Raw genomic sequence first — 7,500 nt, forward strand, 5'->3', positions numbered from 1 at the left:
ACACCGAGGTTAAACTTTACCGGCTCCACTCCGACTCGCCGCTCGCCCACAATTTGTTTGCAACGAAACATTTGTTTTTAATTTTGTTGGTTTGAAATTGTTTTGAAAAGGTTCTTTAAATCTAGTGGGTTTGCAACTCATAAGAGCGTCACTTTCAACGTCCCCGGCATTGGATTGAGTTTCTAAAAACAACCGTGCACACCGAGGTTAAACTTTACCGGCTCCACTCCGACTCGCCGCTCGCCCACTAGTCCGAAGGCAACAAAACATTTGTTTTTCATTTTGATGAAAATTTCTGTTTTTAAATCTTGTTGGTTTGAAATTGTTTTGAAAAGGTTCTTTAAATCTTGCGGGTTTGCAACTCATAAGAGCGTCACTTTCAACGTCCCCGGCATTGGATTGAGTTTCTAAAAACAACCGTGCACACCGAGGTTAAACTTTACCGGCTCCACTCCGACTCGCCGCTCGCCCACAAATCCGAAGGCAACAAAACATTTGTTTTTAATTTTGATGAAATTTTTTGAAAACATTGGCTTGGCAAGCCCCAATCCGCGACTATCCACCCACCGCCACCCCACACGGGTGGTTGTTGTTGCGAAATGAGGTTGTGGTCGACATGCCCGTGCATTTGAGAAGGAGTTCCTAGCACTCCATGCTCTCCCATGCCAAAAAAAAGCCTAGACAACCCCATTTCGCAACTTTCCACGCCTTTTTTTTCCTCCCTCACCCATGGCGGCGGCATGGTGGCGGCGGCCGGATTCCGGCCACCACCGCCATGGGTGGCAGCCCCCCGACCCCGACACCAAACCCATAATACCGAGGCAACATATCGAGGCAACATGACATGGGTGTGGCGTGGGGGAAGGGGGCTGCAGCTAGGAAGGCATGGGCTGCCATGCATATGCAGGCAACACACACCCCCCTATATAGCATTTTATGCATTTAGCCCTTTGACAGGAAGAGACATCACCTATGCGCGAGGAGTCATAATGGGCTCTAAATAATTCAATACAAGGTATTTGGACGTGATTTTTTGCAGGGATACTAAGAAACATGCAATCTATGATGGGAAAAAGTTTCATAAATTTTTGAAGTCGGGAAGTATTTTTTATTATTTTTAGAAGTCGTAAAATTGAAAAAATCATTAAAACAAATCCGGGAGGAATTTTTTAGTTTTGTAAGTTGGAGAAGGTCCTAAAAATCATAGACTACTTATGGGGAGCTTATTGTGCGAGGAAATTTCAATAAAAACGGGGTTTGACAAGATTTGAAAAATTCTGTCGACATTTGAAAAAACCTGGAACCATGCTGCCGGCATGCTGCGCACATGCTGCGCGCAGGCTGCGCGCATGCTGCGCGCAGCCTGCGCGCATGCCATGGCAGGACAAGTTTCGCTAGCCTCACTGTCGACAGATGCGCAAGCTGCGCGCACGCTGCGCACAGGCTGCGCGCATGCCAAGGCGAAGGCGGCTTGAGTTCTCCAGACACCCAAAAAACGCTGTTTTCTGCTGTAAAACTGGATTACATCTTCCCAATGTCATGCATAGACAAGTTTTCCTTACATTTTCTTATTGTCATGCAAACTAAACTTCGTTTTTGAACATAGGAGACAGTAAATGATGGGCGCACTCATTTTTTATGGGTCAAAAACCTGTATTACAGTAGCAATATTGTATGGAGAGTGGTGTTCAAGTACAAATAACGAGCAACAATATTCAAATGTTTATTATTAGATGGGCTGGTTTTTGTTTTAATTATCAACTTCAGGGTCCAGGGTTCAAGTCACAAAGACGGCACACTTGGGTTTTTTTTTTTATAAATATTTTTTATTTTTAATTATTCGAAAAATTCTGTCGACAGGCTCCCAAGCGCGCACGCTGCGCACACGCTGCCGGCATGCTGCGCGCACGCTGCCGGCATGCTGTGCGCACGCTGCGCGCAAGCTGTGCGGCAGGACAAGTTTCGCTAGCCTCACTGTCGACAGAATGCGCAAGCTGCGCGCACGCCATGGCAAGACAAATTTCGCTAGCCTCACTGTCGACAGAGTCAGCAAGCTGTGCGCATGCCATGGCAGGACAAGTTTCGCTAGCCTCACTGTCGACAGATGCGCAAGCTGCGCGCACGCTGCGCGCATGCCATGGCAGGACAAGTTTCGCTAGCCTCACTGTCGACAGATGCGCAAGCTGCACGCAAGCTCCGCGCACGCTGCGCACAGCCTGCGCGCATGTTGTGCGCATGCTGCGCGCAGGCTGCGCGCAGGCGCCGCGCATGCCATGGCAGGACAAGTTTCGCTAGCCTCACTGTCGACAGATGCGCAAGCTGCGCGCACAGGCTGCGCGCACGCCATGGCAGGACAACTTTCGCTAGCCTCACTGTCGACAGAATCAGCACGCTGCAAGCAAGCTGCGCGCGCGCATGGCAGGACAAGTTTCGAAAAATTCTGTCGACAGGCTGCCGGCATGGTGCGCGCACGCTGCCGGCATGCTGTGCGCACGCTGCCGACATGCTGTGCGCACGCTGCGCACAGGCTGCCGGCATGCTGCGCGCAGCCCATGGCAGGACAAGGTCCGAAAAAATCTGTCGACATTTTTACGCCGTGGTAGGCTTCCGCTTCGCGTCACTTTGTCGACATTCAAGCCTACCATTTGTATTGAATTTTTCAAACCTTGTCAAACCCCATTATTCAAATGTCGAAAAATTTTGTCGACATTTTTACGCCATGATAGGCTTCCGCTTCGCGTCACTTTGTCGGAATGCATCGCATGGCGAGGTAAGGCCACGGCATGCCAAGGCGAAGGCAACGCATGGCTTGAATGGCTTGGTCAAGGCCACATCATGGGCACGGCATGCCAAGGCAAGGCGAGGCAAGCCATCCTTAGCCTCGCCTACACTCACTTTCTCGGAATGCATTGGATGATGAGCAATTCCAAGGTAAGGCAACGCATGGCTTGAATGGCTTGGTGTAGGCCACAACTTGGGCATGGCATGCCAATGCAAGGCAAGGCAAGGCAAGCCATCCTTAGCCTCGCCTACACTCACTTTCTCGGAATGCATTGGATGATGAGCAATTCCAAGGTAAGGCAACGCATGGCTTGAATGGCTTGGTGTAGGCCACAACTTGGGCATGGCATGCCAATGCAAGGCAAGGCAAGGCAAGCCATCCTTAGCCTCGCCTACACTCACTTTCTCGGAATGCATTGGATGATGAGCAATTCCAAGGTAAGGCAACGCATGGCTTGAATGGCTTGGTGTAGGCCACAACTTGGGCATGGCATGCCAATGCAAGGCAAGGAAAGCCACGCCATCCGAAGCCTCCAATAACCTCACTTTCTCGGAATGCCTTGAATGGGCACGGCATGTGAGGGCAAGGCAAGGTCCTAAATATCATTTTGTAAGTTGGAGAAGGTCCTAAAAATCATAGACTTAATTATAGGGAGCTTATTGTGCGAGGAAATTTCAATAAAAATGGGGTTTGACAAGGTTTGAAAAATTCTGTCGACATTTGAAAAAACCTGGAACCAGGCTGCCGGCATGCTGCGCGCATGCTGCGTGCAGGCTGCGCGCAGGCTGCGCGCATGCCATGGCAGGACAAGTTTCGCAAGCCTCACTGTCGACAGATTCGCAAGCTGCGCGCACAGGCTGCGCGCACGCCATGGCAGGACAAGTTTCGCTAGCCTCACTGTCGACAGATGCGCAGGTTGCGCGCACAGGCTGCGCGCGCGCATGGCAGGACAAGTTTCGCTAGCCTCACTGTCGACAGAATCAGCACGCTGCGCGCAAGCTGCGCGCGCGCATGGCAGGACAAGTTTCGAAAAATTCTGTCGACAAGCTCAGCTGCGCGCACGCTGCCGACATGCTGTGCGCACGCTGCCGGCATGTTGTGCGCATGCTGCGCGCAGCTGCGCACGCGCATGGCAGGACAAGTTTCGCTAGCCTCTGTCGACAGGCTATGCAGCGCGCACGCTGCCGACATGCTGTGCGCACGCTGCGCACAGGCTGCCGGCATGCTGCGCGCAGCCCATGGCAGGACAAGTTCCGAAAAATTCTGTCAACATTTTTGCGCATGGTAGGCTTCCGCTTCGCGTCACTTTGTCGACATTCAAGCCTACCATTTTTATTGAATTTTTCAAACCTTGTCAAACCCCATTATTCAAATGTCGAAAAATTTTGTCGACATTTTTACGCCATGGTAGGCTTCCGCTTCGCGTCACTTTGTCGGAATGCGTTGAATGGGAGCAAAGGCAAGGCCACGGCATGCCAAGGCGAAGGCAAGGGTAGTGTCACGGATCGCACTTGAGCGTGTGCTTTCGTGACTCCGTTGGGACATCCATGCGCTTATGAGGTAGTCCAAGTGTGGAAGGGGCAAGGACTTAAGAGCTAGAATGGTTGGTGTTGGCCGGGTTGTGCGTGTGAGGGGTATTTTGGGTATTTCGGAAGGTTACGGGAGGAACCTGAAGAAACTCAGAACACGAAAGATGTTCGTAATGACGAGATACACGCTATGCAACTGACGGTTCGCCATTCGGAGTTCGTACGAAGAAGTTATGCCCAATTATGACTCCTCGTGCATAGGTGATGTTCCCTCCTGACAGAAGGCTAAATGCATAAAATGCTATATAGGGGGTGACATGGTGTCATGCTCTCCACCACCCCTGGTGCTTACACCCTTGTGGCACTAAGCGAGCATCCTTATGACATTGGAGGTTGTCATAAGGGCGGGCATGAGATTGTTGAAGGATAATCTATGTCTCCGAGGGAAAGGACTTCCCGAGGACAGTACGAACACGCGGGGCCGTTCGTATTGCGCATCGTTGGAAAGAGTGAGGTCAACGTATGGCATTCGCTATGCCGTCGGCTAGCGAGGCATTTGACGAGACTCGATGGACTTGGCTTGGGTTCGGCCTTGTCCAAGATGGAAGGAAGATATTCGGATGCCGGTACGCATGGGTTGCGACCCCATGCAAAGCATAGATGGTTATGTGGGACATTCAGAATACATATGTCGCCAAGGCTTGGGCGACATGCGAGCGTGACAGCTTGCGTGGATAGCTTGAGGATGTGGGCTATCGTGGTTGCTAACGGATGACCGACAGAAGTGTGGGTAAACCGATGGTGTGTTGGATCGCCATGTCTCGACTTGGACATGAGCGAGCCACGAGTTTGGCATGCGACGTGGTCGATGCAGTTGACGTGTCTTACGCAACGCTTGATGTATGGGCGTCGAGGGTTCGTTGCCGGATGCGGGGTGATTGTGTTGTCACAAGGAAGTGTGACTCGTTGTCTAGCTATGGGGCTTGGCGCCTATGGGAGACGACACATGATGGTGAACCTCTCGCGGAATTGTGAGAGTCATGAAGTGGGGAGAAGGCTGACTGGGATTCGAAGGGATCCTGGGCCGCACGGGAGCGTTTGTGCGAGCGAAATCTGTGATTTGCTTCCGCCGCGCCGCGTCGCACGCTCGTCCCGTGACAAGTGGTATCAGAGCCGATCGATTTAGATGGTGGCTTCTGCTCAAACGATTCGCACCTTGGGTACAAACAGTGAAGCTCTGATCCCGTGACAAGTGGTATCAGAGCCGATCGATTCTAAAGGTGGTTTCTGTGTGAGGGACTCGTACCTAGAAGAGATTGGTGATGGAGGAACTTTGATAGCAAGGTAGCATGTCATTGCCTGTGACGGGTAGTGGACTTGCGAAGTTGGAAGAAGACCCCAACGTCACTGTGGATGATTGTTGGAATCAGGTTGTGTGACGGTTGTTGGAAACCCGTCTTGGTGCTGGATCCTATGGAAGGGTGAAGGTATCCAAAAGTTTGTCTCGAAGTTGTGAGAAGACATCAAGCAGGATGACTCTAAGATGGGGGATGATGGTTGGTTTTGCTGCTCGGTTGCCTAGTTTTCTAATCCGTGCACCAAGCGCCCGGAAGTCGGGTAGGCAGGGGTTCTGGCTTGTGACGAAGTGATGTTGCTTGTTCAGTTCAGGATGTGGGGAGGATGGGAGCGCGAGTTTGGTGAGAGTGTCAAAGATTGGCTTATACTCGAACCATAGCATACCATTGAAGGTTGTGGTAAACCGAGTTGGTGACATGGGTTGGACGGATGGTGCAAGACCTTTGTTCAGGGAAGAGTTGTGGGAGCTGAAGACCGAAATGGTGCAGTCTTCGAAGGGAGTAAGTCGCTGACGGACTGGGCTCCATTGAGGGAGTGAGTCGCTGACGGGCTAGGCTTTAATGAAGGAGTCACTTAAGTGGTTGCTCTTGCAATTGTGGAGGACGTGTGGGTTACGCATAATGTTCGACACAAGGTTGCTAACTAACATTCGGAACGAGGGAAGTGTTCCAAAGGTGGATCCCAGAGTTTTTCTTGTGAGGATGGTGGCTAAGGACGTAGGATGTCCGCACTTAAGGGCATGCAAAGAGTTGGAGTAGCTTTGGGGAGGATGTCTTACTTGTTCCCTTGTGGATGCTGCGGAAGTAGTGCTGCCGAGTCCGAGTTTGGGCGTTGGTAGGTAGGTGGTTCTACTCGTAGTAGGGAGGATGTCTTACCACGGTGAATTGTGAATGCCTAAGTGTTATGGAGCTAAGCTTCGGAGGCACGTTGACGTGAGGATGCGTTGACGAGATAAGTGGGGGAGACCCACGAACGCCATTGAGGTATGGCAGCGCATATGCGCAAGGGAGTTGGTGACGATTGTTGGACAAGGAGGTGCGGGACCTTGTTCGGAGGAAAACTGGTAGGAGCTCAAAAGTGGTTGTTCCTACAATTGTTGAGAACAGATGGGTGGGGCACAAGGTTCGACATATGGTTGCTAACTGAGATTTGGAAGAGAGTGTTCTAGAGAGGTGGATCCGGAAGTCTCACTAAAGGCATGGGTTCCGAGGACATGGGGTATGTCCGCACTCGATGGCAGAGGGCCTAAGTGTTGCGGGGCTTTGCTGTGGTGGCACCTCGAGGTGGGGGTGTGCCAACGAGACAAGTAGGGGGAGAACCTCGAATGCCAGGAAGTGGCAGTGCAGGAGCACAAACAAATGGAGGTGCCGTGGAGGACACACGGTTGGCTTACGAGTCACACCCAGGTGGGGTGCATCTCTTTGAATGTGGAAAATGTGGAGGTACTGGACCAGCGGGCTATGTGGTTGTTCAGTGGTCGAGTGCGACAAGAGACGGAGGTCTCGGCCCAAAGAGGGAAAGACGTAGGACTTTGAAAGAGAAGTTCAAAAGGGTGAACACAGTGGTGCATTGTGGTCCATGGAGCGAAGAGAAGAGGATATTCCTATATGGTGTTGTTATGCGGCAGTGCAGTGGGCACGTCGACGAGGGCGTCGACACTATCAGTGGGGGAGAATGTCACGGATCGCACTTGAGCGTGTGCTTTCGTGACTCCGTTGGGACATCCATGCGCTTATGAGGTAGTCCAAGTGTGGAAGGGGCAAGGACTTAAGAGCTAGAATGGTTGGTGTTGGCCGGGTTGTGCGTGTGAGGGGTATTTTGGGTATTTCGGAA

This window comes from Prunus avium, unplaced genomic scaffold, assembly GCF_965620075.1.
Source record: "Prunus avium unplaced genomic scaffold, drPruAviu1.hap1.1 HAP1_SCAFFOLD_209, whole genome shotgun sequence".
Classification (NCBI taxonomy): Eukaryota; Viridiplantae; Streptophyta; class Magnoliopsida; order Rosales; family Rosaceae; genus Prunus; species Prunus avium.